General features: G+C 39.5%; 1 protein-coding gene across 1 annotated transcript in view; it reads left to right on the top strand.

The window, feature by feature from the left end:
* The window catches only part of LOC127168859 (collagen alpha-1(XXV) chain), a 177,869-nt gene that overhangs the window by 130,036 nt on the left and 32,419 nt on the right, over positions 1 to 15,414 (top strand). The window lies entirely within an intron of this gene.

Here is a 15,414-nt window from a genome sequence, read left to right as displayed (position 1 = left end):
AATGTTTGTAAAAGTATTCATTCAGTGTGTTACTGTATCAAAGGGTGTGATGTAGGTATGACATGGCCGTAAGGTCTTGTGCTAGAACAGAGTTTACTGTCAATGCAGTATTACATATGACTGAATCTATACTATAACTGAACTTCTCAGACGAAAGGTAAGTTACAGTAATATGCAGTGTTTACCACTGTGATACCTCTATATACAGTATCACATGGCATAATGTAATGTAAATGCTGTATCTGATGCCATCTGTCTCCCTTCTTCTGATCAATTTCTCTTCCTTGTATCCTGCATTATGTTCACAAATTGCAAACACAGAGTTTTACAAATGACCAAACCTTCAAATGGAGGATTTGGGTGATTTTGTCAGGTTTTGCTCACTTCTGTGTGCCAATTTGTCCTGAAAATATGGTTAAGTAGGCACACACACACACAGGTTCTGTATTCCTTTTGGTGACATTCCATAGGAGCAATGAGTTTTATACTGCACAAACTTTATATTCTATCAGTTGTTTTTTTTTTTTTTTTTTTCTCATAGAAAATAAATAAATAAATTAAAAAAAAAAAAATAATAATAAAAACTTAGGGTTTACCTGAACCACACACACACACACACACGTACAAAATAGTAGTTATCATCTAAGATAAATAGCTTGTAGTGCAGAAAATAATTAATTACTTTTGGTTATCCCTAAATTGCAAACAAGTTCTTTAGAAACTATATCTATTGAATCTATATCTATAGATATAGGTGCACTAAATGATTCACTGATTAACCATTAAGATGAGTTAGATTAAATAATAGACAAATGTATTAAATGGAATGAGAACACATGCAAATTAAAAGTTTGACAGTAAGAGCTTTATGAAAGACAGTTACTGTGAATTAAACATTTATATAGATGAAACAATTATTTTGTCTAGAGAAAAGGATATGTTTTGATTGTGTGTATTGTACTAAGACAATTGAAAATATGCTGAAATTTGTCACGTTCAGACAAAGCACACGAACAACGACGTAAATAAACGAAGGTATTTAATAAATCCACGGGGAACACAGGAGACACAGGAACACAGGGTAGTAACATCAACGTCCGACAAAGCAAGAGGGGAAACACACGCTATATATACACACAGACAGATTACAGACACAGGTGTTGACAATGAGGGAGAAACCAAAATACACAGAACTGCAGGGGAGATGATGGGAGAAACCAACTAGAAAGTCCAGGGGTGTGACATTACCTCCCCCTCCCGGAAGGCGCGTCCTCGCGCCGACAAACAGGGACAACAAGATGTACAAAGTCTTAGGAGGGGGCTTCGGTGGAGGACGGACTCCCGGGAGGAGGGCAAAAGATGGAGTCCAGGGTGATAACGGGATATTCCATGGAGGTGATGATGGAGGGAGGAGCCAAGGAGGTGACAGGAGGGGGCTGGAGCAGGAGGAGCCAGGTGAGACCCAGACCGCAGCCATGATGGAGCCCCACGGTGGAGCCGATGGAGGGAGGAGCCATGGTGGAGGAAAGGCTAACGACTCCATGGGGCCGACCGACGGAGGCGGAGCAGGTGGTGGTAGAGCCCGAGGCAGAGACGGAGAGCCGATGATCCTGGACGACCCCGAAGATCCGGAGGGCCCAGGCGGAGCCCAAGGCTCTGGTGACCGAGGCGGAGGCGGAGATCCGGAGGTCTGCGGTGGAGCCGGAGCGACAGAGGACCGAGGCTGTGCCCGCGGGAGGGAGGAGGTCCACAGAGCCGGAGGGACGGAGCGACGAGGCGCAGCCGGAGCAGTGGAGTCCAGAGGTGAAGGTGGGGCGACGACTGACCAGGGCGGAGCCGGAGGGACGATGGAGCCCGGTGGAGCTGGTGGACCGACGGGCGACGGTGGAGACGAGGGAGCTGAGAGACGGGGTGGAGCCGCAGGGTCGGAGGGCCGAGGTGGAGTCCAGGACTCAGAGGCTGGAGACGAAGATGAGGGATCCTCCAGCCATGACACCGATGGAGACTGACAGACCTGCGGCGAACCCACCGCACAGATGGTGGGCTGAGGGTGAGCAGATGGGCTGCCAGGAGACAGCAGTGGCGGGACTGAGGCCGCAGAAACAATAGACAGAGGGAGGGTGGGTGGGAAATCCAGGCAGTCAGGTAATTTAGATGGTGGAAGGAGAGCGGGCATGTCTTCATATATATCTTCAAAGACATTAGTCAAATTTTGTTCCAGAAAAATTTGTCCCAGATCCAGGTGTTGCTCACCCTCAGCGGTGGTGCAGTGGGCGGTGCTGTCCTCAGCACCCTCACGCCCATCAGGAACGTCCACCGTCGCAGGCTCTGTGGCCGGCTCTCGCACCTGGTCAGACGCAAATTCCTCCAGCTCCATGGCGATCGCTCGCTCTGTCGCTCCGATGGGCGATGGCTCCTGGGTCGCGCTGGTACCGTGGGATCCGTCTGCGGTGGGCTCGGGCTCGTGCTCTGCGTGTCAGGGTGGTGGTTGGCTGGGTTCTGGGTCCGGAGTGGCACTAGCGAGACTCTCCAAGGAGCAGGCGGGGAACGAGGGTTTGTTTCTCGCCAGTGTCCACTCCACAAATGTGGCGAAATCCGCTCGAGGGCCGTCCTCGGACGACGGCGCTCTGCATGACGCGTTAAGGCTTGCATCATAGAACGCACAGAGCACGTCGTCCGGGTAGCTGGTGGTGTTAGTTACAAGCTGGAACATGATCGTAAATCCCTCGAGTGGAAGATCCCCCTGCTTCAGCCGAAGGATGAATTCTGGACGGAGTAAGGACGCCATAGGGGAAACACAACGGAAACAAAAAACTGAGGAAAAAGTAATGAAAATTAAACTGGAGGGGAAAGCACGAAAAAACTGTTTTGGTCGGACGTTCTGTCACGTTCAGACAAAGCACACGAACAACGATGTAAATAAACGAAGGTATTTAATAAATCCACGGGGAGACACAGGAGACACAGGAGACACAGGAGACACAGGAGACACAGGAGACACAGGAGACACAGGAGACACAGGATAGTAACATCAACATCCGACAAAGCAAGAGGGGAAACACACGCTATATATACACACAGACTGATTACAGACACAGGTGTTGACAATGAGGGAGAAACCAAAATACACAGAACTGCAGGGGAGATGATGGGAGAAACCAACTAGAAAGTCCAGGGGTGTGACAGTACTAAGAGTTTTGAACATTTAACAGCTGTTTGTGAAAATAGTGTTAAACTGTCAAACTGAGATTTAAATCCATGCTGGAAAGTAGTTTACACACAAGAGGGTTTTTAAAGACACTCTGTTGTGGTTTTTTATGTATTTACAAACTTGTGCCATCAAACTGCTGTATAAATGCAATATCACACTCATATTAATACATATTAATGCTTATTAATATCTGAAAAACAACATATTCAAGTCATGTGGTGCAACCAACATGCAAAACATAAAACAAGAAATTGTATTTCTAGAGGGGGCAACATAATAACATTTTTGCATTTATGATTTTTTTTAGCCTTGAAATATGTATTAAAAACATATTTGGAAAAAAAAAAGTAGTAGTAATAAGAAGAAGAAGAAGAAGAAGAAGAAGAAGAAGAATGTGAGCGCTTACATGTCTTCAAGGTGTAATGTTTTTACTTTTGATTTGATGAATAACCACAAAACATTTTTAGAGTCTTTAATCTAAACCTTTGTAGTTATAAAATAGTTTAAAATCATAAAAGACAAACTTAAACACAAAGAGTATATTTCAGTAATAGTGATTCTGGCCTTAGAGAACAGCACTAATACTCTATACTTCTTTGACTTTAATGGATTTCAGCAGATGGTAAGAATTCAGGGCCTTTATTTGTCACATATGTTGTGTTGAATCAGTAACTGAAACTTTGTGCTTCCCTTGCCATCTAATCAGCCAATGAGCCAAGTCTACTACTTCACAGAAGGAAACATTTTTGCATGCAAAGAGCAAATGTTACCAAAGGTTGTTGAGAAAAAAGAAAAAAATTGTGACTTTTTAAACTGAACTGAATCTCTGAACAATTCAAAAATGCAATCAATACAGTAATCTTGATACAGTTGTCTTGATTGCCCTGTCAGAAAGGAGTAACGACAGAATCTACAAAGCCTATTTGATACCACATATGTTAAAAGTGACAGTGTTTAAGGGCTAAAATCAGGAAAATGTGTACCTGGTAAAATGTGAGGAGAGAATTTGGGCAGTCATGTTGTTGTGTGCCCAGTTTTAGGGTTAGGTTTTAGTGCATCTAAAATATGTTTTGCTCAGCTCTGTATGACTGCCAACAAGAAAACTTAACTCGCACTGTAAGTTTTATTTACATTAAACTCAACAGGTTCTGGAATTTAGCTCAGCCAAATTAATAATGTTTCATCTCAAACGTTCCTTGCCCTGAAGCTGTTTAAAGGAAGTTTTTGCACATTCCAGGATTTTAAGAGTTGCCATGATCTGATACTGTCCAAATGGGATTGAAGGAATTCATGTTCAATATAAGTTAAGCTCAGTTAACAGGATTTGTGGTGTAATGCTGTTTACCACAAAATCTGTCTCTCCTGTCTTCTGTAAAAAGGCAAAAATCTGCATTACAGTGAGGCATTGAATATATATGTGAATAGCTATAAACATTAAAATACTCACTGTTTCAAAAGTATAGCTAACTATAGCTATAGTTAACAGCCAGTGGCGGACTGGTGCTAAAATGCCCCTGGACTTTCTGGCACAGAGCAACCCACCACACCCAGTCCGCAACACACCACACCATAAACCCATCAGCTCATTATGCACAGACTTCTTACCAACATATTCTTATCATTAACATTAATGAATGACTGGCATACTTCTTAAGAATTTGTCTTTCCTGCTGTATATGACAAATAGTAAATAATTTTAAAGAATTGTTCCCTTTTAGAGGGACAGTGTAATATCACTAAAGTTAAATACCTACCATGATGTCAGTCCACATGACACAATGCTCTGCTCTGCTCTAGAACACATGGAATGTAGTGCAGAATGTGGTCTGTTTTTATGGTGCTTTTCTATAGGTCCTTCAGAAATCATTCTGATTTGCTGTTCAAGAAACATTTCTGATTTTTATCAGTGTTGAAAGCATTTGTGCTGGTTCATACTTCTTTGGAAAATGTGATACATTACCATTCAGCCTGGGGTAATATTAAAAATATAAATAAATACTTTTATTCAACAAGGTTGCATTAAATTGATTTAAGTGACAGTAAAGATACTTATACATATTACAAATGATTTATATTTCAAATAAATGCTGTTTTTTAACTTTGTATGCCTCAAATAATCTTGAAAAAGTGAAAATATCACAGTTTCCACAAAAATATTAAACAAAAAAAGTTTTTAGTATTTATAATAATAAGACCCATTAGTAATAATTGATCACAAATAATAATAATTATGCAGCAAAACAGCATATTAAATCATTTCTGTAGAGCCATGTGACACTGAAGACTGAAGTAACGATGCTGAAAATTCAGCTTTAATCACAGAAATAAATTCCATTTTAAAATAGCTTTAACAGAAAACCACTATTTTATTTTATTTTATGTATTTATTTATTTATTTTTTATTCACGATTTTATTTATTTTATTTTATTTATTTTTTTCTGTATTTATGGTCATATAAATTCAGCCTTCCTTAAATAAATAAAAAGTCTTAATTGTTTCAAACATTTGATCGCCAGTTTGTATATAAAATAATTAATGTGAAATAGCAAATTATATACATGATATATATATATATCACCCATGTTAACAGCTCAAAAAGATAGACAACTTTCAGCAGAAGAATTTATATGATTGTTTTGTAGATGTATATGTTTTACATTTCTGCTTTTCATTTTCTTCAGAACCCAGAATATTATTTTCATTTGATTGTGCACTTTCATTGTTCCATCTGCCACAAGGCTTAATTTCAGAGGATAATGTGAACAGAAGTGCTCCAGGAAATTATGGATGTAAATCAATAGTTACTTTCAGTCTTTGTAAACCAGCAGAAAGATGCTAACCTTTTAAATGAGTATTACAGATCAAACAATTCAGTGTTTGGTGCTGGCTGTATTCAGTTTAACATATTTTATTACGGCAATACAGTATACAAGCTTTGGAAAATCTATACTCTATAGAGGTCTAGGAAGTAACTTATTGGTGATTCAGTCTCAGTTGAAAAAGGCAGCAAATGTAAAGTATAACTATGTTTGCATTTTTATTTATTTATTTGTTTGTTTGTTTAACCCTCCGGGGTTCTTCGTTTTCCAGTCACACTCAGGACCTTCACGGTCAAAAGTGACCGGACCCCTGAAATCATTTTTTTTTTTTTCAGTAAAATCAATCAAATGTATTTTTGTTCAATAATATTTTTTCTTTTTTTTCTGTGGTGTTTTGAGAGAATTTTATGATAATAATTATTATTTATGCAATAATTATGATCTATTTTTTGCCTTTGAATATAATAGAACATTTTTATATATATATAATTTTTATTATTTTTTAATTAATGCTGTATTTCAGTTTAAAGTAGAAACCTGGCCTATAAAAAAACAATTTTTTGAAGTCAGATTGGTGCTATCTGGTGGTGTAGTGAGCATAATTATCAAGCAATATCATATTTTAACCACTAGATGAATGTACTGCTCTCTGTAGAAGGGCTTGTGAATTCTAGTTGTTTTTGCACATATTTGCCTTTGCCTTTTCAGGTTGTGGATTTTAATATATCATATGAGATTATCAAAGACTATTTTTTTTTATTATTTGCCAAGTTTTTCGTTTGTTTGATTGGTTTAACTGGTAATTTGAAGCGCCAGTTTTACTTTATAATACAGTCAAACCTGAACATTGCATTAGAAAGAGAACCAATGGAAAGCATTTTGTTACCCATTGTTTTAATTCTAACTTAATAAAAATGCAATTCTTTCAGTCATAACAATTTTTTTATTTTGAACATTTCATTAAAATTATTTTTTGTAAAATTCAATGAACAATAACTCTTCTGTTACAGTCTCATATTTCCCTGTGTGTGTGTGTGTGTGTTCAAGAGAGAGACATGGTGTGTGACTTTTGCATTTTGGATCCAATGTCTCCCTTTTATTTGATTCATTGATTTTGTTTCACATATTCTCACATTTCTCTGTTACAGTCTCACCAGTCTCATATTTCCCTATGTGTGTGTGTGTGTGTGTGTGTGTGTGTGTGTGTGTGTGTGTGTGTCTATTTTGTAACCTTGATGGCTTACAGTTTGTGGCAAAGCCGCTGTACAGTGTTAAATAGGAAATATTGCATCAATAATGCAAAAGGGCAACAGTAAACACTTAATTTTCAGGTAAAGGCAGTTCATCATTGGATTCAATGATGTCCCCATCTAGCTCAGTTCAGTTCAAATAGTATACGATATCGTTTGAAGAAAAAGTGTCCCCAACTAAGCAAGCCAGAGGCGACAGCGGCAAGGAACCAAAACTCCATCGGTGACAGAATAGCCGTCTACGTGACGAGGTCTTCACTGGGGATCCATCTCTGGGGCTCATCTAGTCGATGTGGTCTCCGCTGACATTCAGGGCTGTAGAGGTCGTCTCTAGGTGCTGATCCACCGTCTGGGCTTGATATGGGCTGGATCTGGTGGTTAAGGTGACCTCGGAATAAGAAAGAAACAGTCTAATATTAGCGTAGATGCCATTCTTCTTACGATGCACTAAGTACATCGGGTGTTATGGGAAGTGTTCCCGGTTCCGGTTGACCTAATTAATGCAGCCTAACAATCCTTTAACGGATTTGAATTATAGAAATATGTTGATGTGTTATGTGTAAGCCAGGTTAAAGAGATGGGTCTTTAATCTAGAATTAAACTGACAGAGTGTGTCTGCTTCCCGAACAGTGTTGGGTAGATTGTTCCAGAGTTTGGGCGCTAAATAAGAAAATGATCTGCCGCCCGCGGTTGATTTTGATATTCTAGGTATTATCAAATTGCCGGAGTTTTGAGACACAGCGGACGTGAGGGTCTATAATGTGATAAGAGCTTGCTCAGGTACTGAGGAGCTAAACCATTTAGGGCTTTATAAGTTATTAGCAAGATTTTAAAATCTATACAATGTTTAATAGGGAGCCAGTGCAGTGGTTCGAGTAAGAACTCTAGCTGCTGCGTTTTGGACCAGCTGGAGTTTGTTTATTAAGCGTGCAGAACAACCACCCAATAAAGCATTACAATAATCTAATCTTGAGGTCATTAATGCATTAATTAACATTTCAGCATTTGACATTGAGACCATAGGTCGTAATTTAGATATATATTTTTAGATGGAAAAAAGCAGTTTTGCAAATGCTAGAGATGTGGTTTTCGAAGGAAAGATTGCCATCAAATAGCACACCTAGGTTCCTAACTAATGACAAAGAATTGACAGAACAGCCATCAAGTATTAGACAGTGTTTTAGGTTATTACACGCAGAGGTTTTAGGTCCAATAATTAACACCTCTGTTTTTTCAGAATTTAGCAGTAAGAAATTACTTGTCATCCAGTTTTTTATCTCAACTACACAATCCGTTAGTTTTTCAAACTGGTATGTTTCGCCGGGCCGCGAAGAAATATAGAGCTGAGTATCATCAGCATAACAGTGAAAGCTAACACCATGTTTCTTGATGATATCTTAACATGTAACATGTAAAGCGTTAAAAGTAATGGCCCTAGTACTGAGCCTTGCGGTACTCCATACTCCACTTGTGACTGATATGATACCTCTTCATTTACTGCCATGAATTGATGGCGGTCAGATAAGTATGATTTGAACCATGCCAATGCACTACCACTAATGCCAACATAGTTTTCAAGTCTGTTCAAGAGAATGTTGTGGTCAACAGTATCAAACGCAGCACTAAGATTCAGTAGCACTAACAGAGAGATACAACCACAATCGGATGACAAGAGCAGATCATTTGTAACTCTAATAAGAGCAGTCTCAGTACTATGATACGGTCTAAAACCTGACTAGAAATCCTTGCAGATATCGTTTTTCTGTAGGAAGGAAGATAATTGCAAGGATACTACCTTTTCTAATATCTTTGACAGAAAAGGGAGATTCGAGATTGGTCTGTAATTAACTAATTCGTTGGGGTCAAGTTGTGTTTTTTTAATGAGAGACTTAATAGCAGCTAGTTTGAAGCTTTTAGGGACATATCCTAATGACAGTGATGAGTTAGTGATAAGTTCCAAATGTAGGTTCGGGAGGAGCCTAATCATTCAGTCCTGTCAATCATCATTACAAACCTATATAAGCAGCTCTCATTGCACCGTCCCTGCCTCCATTATTCCGGCATACGACCCCATCCCGTCCGTGAACAGCCTCCCAGCCTGACGAACTCCCGCACTTCTCCAACTAACAACGCTCTGCAAAATCACGCTTAATCCGGCTCCAGTTTTAGCTTTCAACAAGGGCAATAGAGATCGTCAACGATGTCCCGCAGATTTGCCTAGCCGCCTCCATCAAACGCCAAACGCGCTTCTCCCGCCCGGATATCGTAAGTTAGGCATCTGCGCACTACATCCGCTACAGTTCCTAACATTATCCAAATTACAGCTAAACCGCTTTCATCCGTAAAATCTACCTCCCTTAAAATAGGAACGCATACAGTTGAACGTTTGAGGCACGCTCGCCGCATCAAACATTAATTTCCCATGAAAACAATCAGAAATTCAGCTCTGTTTACCTCATCCGTCACTCGTTCCGGCCCACTCACTGAGCGATTTCACTTTACATCCCAAAAGCGTTTATAATGATCTCCTTCTTAAGCGGTATTCCTAAATGTATAATCTTATTGCATAACTTACAAATTGTGAGTGTGTAATAGCTCAGTGTCGTGCGCTCCTATTCTACAGCGTACGGTAATGATAGACACGTCATGTGAACAAACGATCCAATCCAATGCGCTCCAGCTGTTAAACAGCGTACAATTGGTATCCACATATAATTCCCACTCACTACTTCATAGCATCATAGATTGAGCTCCCTCTGGTCGGATTACTGTTGTTTTTCAAATTATGTTTTTAATTTTGATATTAAATTTGGATACCGGAAATCTCAGCTTTAGTCAAATAGAAGGTCACCCACTCTACAAACATTGCTTAAATTCTATACATCGCTTTATATTGTGAATAGGGTCGTTTGATTTCAGATGAACCACTTTTAAATTGCGATTATTATACCTTATATTTTGTGTTTTGTGAAGTTATAATCTAAAACATTGCACAAAGAATACTGGGTTTACGGTTTACATTCATGTACATGGCATTTTTGTAAACTCTTTGATCTAAATCAGATTTACTGGGTGCATTTCACTAATTGAGATTTTAATATTGTTTATCCTGACTATCCATTATCATGCCTTTTCAGATCCCCATCAACTAAAGTGGTAATTCCCATTTTCATCCCATGAAAATGAAGCCCTTCGTTATGTTAGCAATGCTTAAAGCCATTGCTAAGAATGACCGGGCACTCCCTGTCCACGACTTTGCCCCAACTATTTTACCTTGCTTCACCCAAAACACACCCATGTTCGCCCGTCTCCATTTTCTTCCTCCTCAGATGTCTCCGAGGTGGCCCCTAGCAATAGACTGCCTCCACAACAAGGAAGCGCTTTGGCTGCTTCTTGGTTTATCTCTTTCTCTTTTCTTCCTAGAACCTTTCTTCCACAGGTGCCCTAACGTGAGGCTGCCTCCGCAACAAGGAACCGCTCCGGCTTCTCCTTGGTATATATCTCTCTTTTCTTCCCAGAACCTTTCTTCCAGAAGTGGCCTATAGCGTGAGGCTGCCTCCGCAAAAAGAACCGGTCTGGCTGCTGCTTTGCATACCTATTTCCTTTCTTTCTACAACCTTTCTTTCACAGGTGTCCTAGCGTGAGGCTGCCTCCGCAAAGATCTTTACAGCCTCTCACATAGCAGCCCCAACCCATACTGCTCCTGTGGAACCTCTGCCTGTCTGGGTGTTTTCTATGCTTTTCTAACATGTTCCACTGGATTTAGCCCATATGTCAGCACTAAAAATATTGCAGAACTTTGTAAACCAAGCCCATCTTGGAGGTGGTCCGAGTATGATTCAGTTTCAGCCATCAATATGGTTCTTTAACCTGTGCATTGTGAACACAAATGGCTCCAAGCTTACTTCATGTACACAAAATCCAATTTAGCAGGTCATCAGATGCTTGCATTTTATAGCGATTATTCCTCATGGCTGCCTTTTCTGGCAGATTTCTTCAAACTAAGTTGAGAACTTACATTTTCGTGTCAAGCCCACAGCAAGATATTTAACAATTTTACTAAACCACTGTATGAATATTTGCATGTGAATGTCTCAATTGCTTTCAGCCCTTAGTAAATAAGCAAGTAGAAACAGCGCTACCACAGTTCTCTGTAATGTGTTTAAACCATCTTCTTTTGCATGTTTCTGAAGATGGTCCGCTCAGATCAGGCTAAAGTCAGCCGTGTGCCGTGATGCTACATACTTTGGCTTATGAAGTAGGATACTTTAAATGGCTTGTATCATCAGTACTTGATGTCTCACCCATTTCATAAGCACATTACATTTCTTTATTATTCCATTTTACAGCAGCTTCATGATTACATTTTGTTACTTATCTGCCTCAGCAGAGATTTCTCCCTGGGCTTCTCGTGTCCACTACCCTGTGGTCAAAGAATGGCCTCCTAAGTATTTCCTTCCATTGGGACAATTCAATAGAGTGCACCGTAATCTATTGTCCCAACAAATGCAGATCAAGTTCTGCCGAACTAATACAGTTACCATCCTCCGATGAAAATGTTTCTTTACGTCACTGCCGCAACAGTGCTTTCCCACCCCTCTCCTACAGGAGCGATCTCATTTGTTAGCCCTTCACCTGCCTTATATTGCCCTAATGCGGCAACAGGGAAACGTATTCTGCACATTCTTGGGGGGGAGAAATTGAATCAATAAAGGTTTTCTCTACTCGTATTACAAAAACTACTCGCAGTTGATTGCCCGGCTTGCTGTCTCTTGTAAGCACTTTTTGAGGGGTCGAACTCTGCGCTCAAGCCGAGCCTCGGGTTCGAGCCTCCATTAAGGACAGGAAGCCAAGTTTGTTTACCATTGCCTATCAGGACTGGATGGGCAGGCGAACTCGTGAAATAATATTCAGGAGAGGACCTGTGACATCTGGAAGCAAGTCTTTTAGTAGCCAAGATGGAATATGGTCTAGCATACAAGTTGTTGGTTTAGATGATTTAACAAGTTTATAAAATTCTTCCTCTCCTATAGTAGAGAATGAGTGGAATTGTTCCCCAGGAGATCTATAGCGCACTATCTGACGCGATACTGTAATTGACGGCTGCATAGTAACAATTTTGTCTCTAATAGTATCGATCTTGGAAGTAAAGTAGTCTGAGGAGCACAGTCAACGCCTGTTGGTTCTTTATTTTTTGTTAACTTAGCCACTGTATTGAAATACCTAGGGTTATGTTTGTTTTCTTCTAATAGAGTCGAAAAGTAATCAGATCTTACAGCTTTTAATGCTTTTCTATAGGATAGGGTACATTCACGCCAGGCAGTACGAAAAACCTCTAGTTTTGTTTTCCTCCAGCTGCGCTCCATTTTCCAGGCTGCTCTCTTTAGGGTGTGAGTGTGCTTGTTATACCACGGGGTCGGACTGTTTTCCTTAATCTTCCTTAGGCGCAGAGGAGCGACTGTATCTAGAGTCCTAGAAAAGAGAGAGTCAATAGTTTCTGTTACATCATCAAGTTTTTCTGAGCTATTGGACATGCTGAGGAATTCAGATAAGTCAGGAAGATTACTCAGAAAGCAGTCTTTTGTAGTAGTAGTGATGGTTCTACCATACTTGTAATAAGGAGTTGAATTGACAGTTTTCGGTATTTGGAGTATACAAGAGACTAGATAATGATCTGAGATATCATCACTTTGCTGCAGAATTTCAACGAATTCAACAAATAAATTACCCAGAAGGAAATCTGCTTTATTTAGTAATGCCAGAACAGACCTGAACAAACAAGAAACAGAACAGCACACATGCAAATATGTGACCCTGGACCACAAAACAAGTCGTAAGAGTAATTTTTTTGAAATTGAGATTTATACATCATCTGAAAGCTGAATAAATAAGTTTTCCATTGATGTATGGAATGTATATTTGGCCGAGATACAACTATTTGAAAATTTGGAATCTGAGGGTGCAAAAAAAAAAAAAAAAATCAAAATATTGAGAAAATCGCCTTTAAAGTTGTCCAAATTAAGTTCTTAGCAATGCATATTAGGGGGGGCAAAAACTAACACGGGGTTAGTTGTAACACACGTGGTTTAAATATTTCCACACATGCTAGTATAACCAAATGTATGGTATTTTCTAGTTGCCATAGCAACTGTAGCGATGGAGATGGGAAGCAGGCGGATCCATACGCAAAGCTTTATTGATTAAAGACATAGTCAACAGCAGGCAGGGTCGAACATCGGCAAACAGGTATATTAGAACAAGACAAAAGAGTAACCCGTAAGGCAGGCGAGGGTAGATCAGCAGCAAACATAATCCAAGGGGCGAGGTAAACAGGTATTCCAAATAGACAGGCTAAAGTTCATTCGAGGGGAGAACAGAACCGAAACGACAAGGCAAAGGGTTAAATCCACGACAGGCCAGAAGTCCAGGGCAGGCAGAAAGCAGACAAGATGATAACCAGGCTAGAAAACAAGACAAGGATAAACTAACTAGAAACACGACTGAACTAGATTAAGGATGAACAAGGAGGCTCCGTACAGCAGCTAACACAAAGCAAGTGCTAAACGCAATGCAATACACTGCAAATAAGAAGAGGAAGTACAAGGCTTCTATAGTGTGCTTGATTGGTTAAAGCTGTGTGTGTCATCAGCGCAATGAATGATGGGAAATGTAGTCCGGGGTGTGGTGCAACAGTCTGTGTAATGTGAAATGGCAAGGGCGACCTCTGGTGGCGAGCAGACTGATGATCAGGACCAGATTCATGACAGCAACACTATTAAAAAAAAAAAGGAAAAAGTGCGCCAAAATTCAAAAGCCTTTTGAAGATATAGCTGAATATTTATTTCACCATAGTAAAAGTCAATTTCTGCCTGAAGTAAATTTTTCATCTCAGTTTTTAGTGTTAGTTTAAAATTACACAAATCTGCTATTATTTTAATCTCCGATCTGTTATTCATCAGTTTAGACAGTTTTTTTTATGCTTCGCAAACCAGCAGAAGACACTAACCAGTTTTAAATTCCAGTCGCGCTGTTGGGGAACGTTGTACCACTGCGTTACAATCTGCCCCACTATTATTAAACTATGCTATTCTATGACATTATCAATGCAATTTTCACTGTTTACTTGTATGGATTTTAATAGGAAACCACAAGAAACAGGTGGATAAAGACTCATTTATCTGTCTCGTGTTTTATGAGAGCTGTGTTTGGAGGGAGGGGAGTGTTTTTCTGAATGTCTGAATGTATTTAATCTATTTGCGCACATTGTTTTGAACTATACTGTAGAGCTGTGTGTTGCGATCAGGGCCGTCCCACGCATGGTTGCGATGTGTTCATTGTGAAACTCAAAAATTAAATTATTTTTAATTCTTAAAAAACACCATTATTTTATTTGAAAAAGTTATTCATTTTATTTTTTTGACAAAATATTTTAGTTTGCTGTGTATATTTTCTTCATCCGATCGGAGAACATTTTAAGCTGTCATATGGTCATGTTACAACGTGCCCCTCACATGTTACAATGTACCCCACCTAATATCCTAATGGTTTTTGTCATAAAAGAAAAATGTATCATTTTGACCCATACAATGTATTTTTGGCTATTGCTACAAATATACCCACAATACTTAAGACTGGTTTTTATGATATGTTTTATGCCTTGATTAAGGCTACTTAGGATTTTAAAAAAGTAGCTTACTGGGGAGCAAAGTGGTAATAAAATGAGAGAGACGACAAGAGAAACAAAGAGACAAGATTAATGCTTAATAATAAGATCAACAGGACCATGAAATGAAATCTGTAATGGCTTAATTTAAGTGACTGGTAATGCCCAAAGCACATCAGCAGTTCAGTTCACTGCTGTCCAAAGATGGACTGTGGTCTTGTGAAGTGTGAAGCACCAGCTTTCCTGGAGGCTCCGCTTGTTTCAACTGTGAAGTGTAATATTCAAATGAATTAATTGTTTAAACTACATTGCAAATATAATAGTATTTAAGTCACAATATAAGAGCAAATATAAGTCCCTCCAAGAATAGGAAATTACAGCAATGCAGGGTAAAGCTTGCACCAGCGCAAACCATCTTTGGCATTAAAATAAGACTGTCAGGATTTACTAAAGATGTGCAGTGAAGAATT

This window comes from Labeo rohita, chromosome 7 (genome assembly GCF_022985175.1).
Source record: "Labeo rohita strain BAU-BD-2019 chromosome 7, IGBB_LRoh.1.0, whole genome shotgun sequence".
Lineage (NCBI taxonomy): Eukaryota > Metazoa > Chordata > Actinopteri > Cypriniformes > Cyprinidae > Labeo > Labeo rohita.
This window is presented reverse-complemented; position numbering and strand designations above follow the sequence as displayed.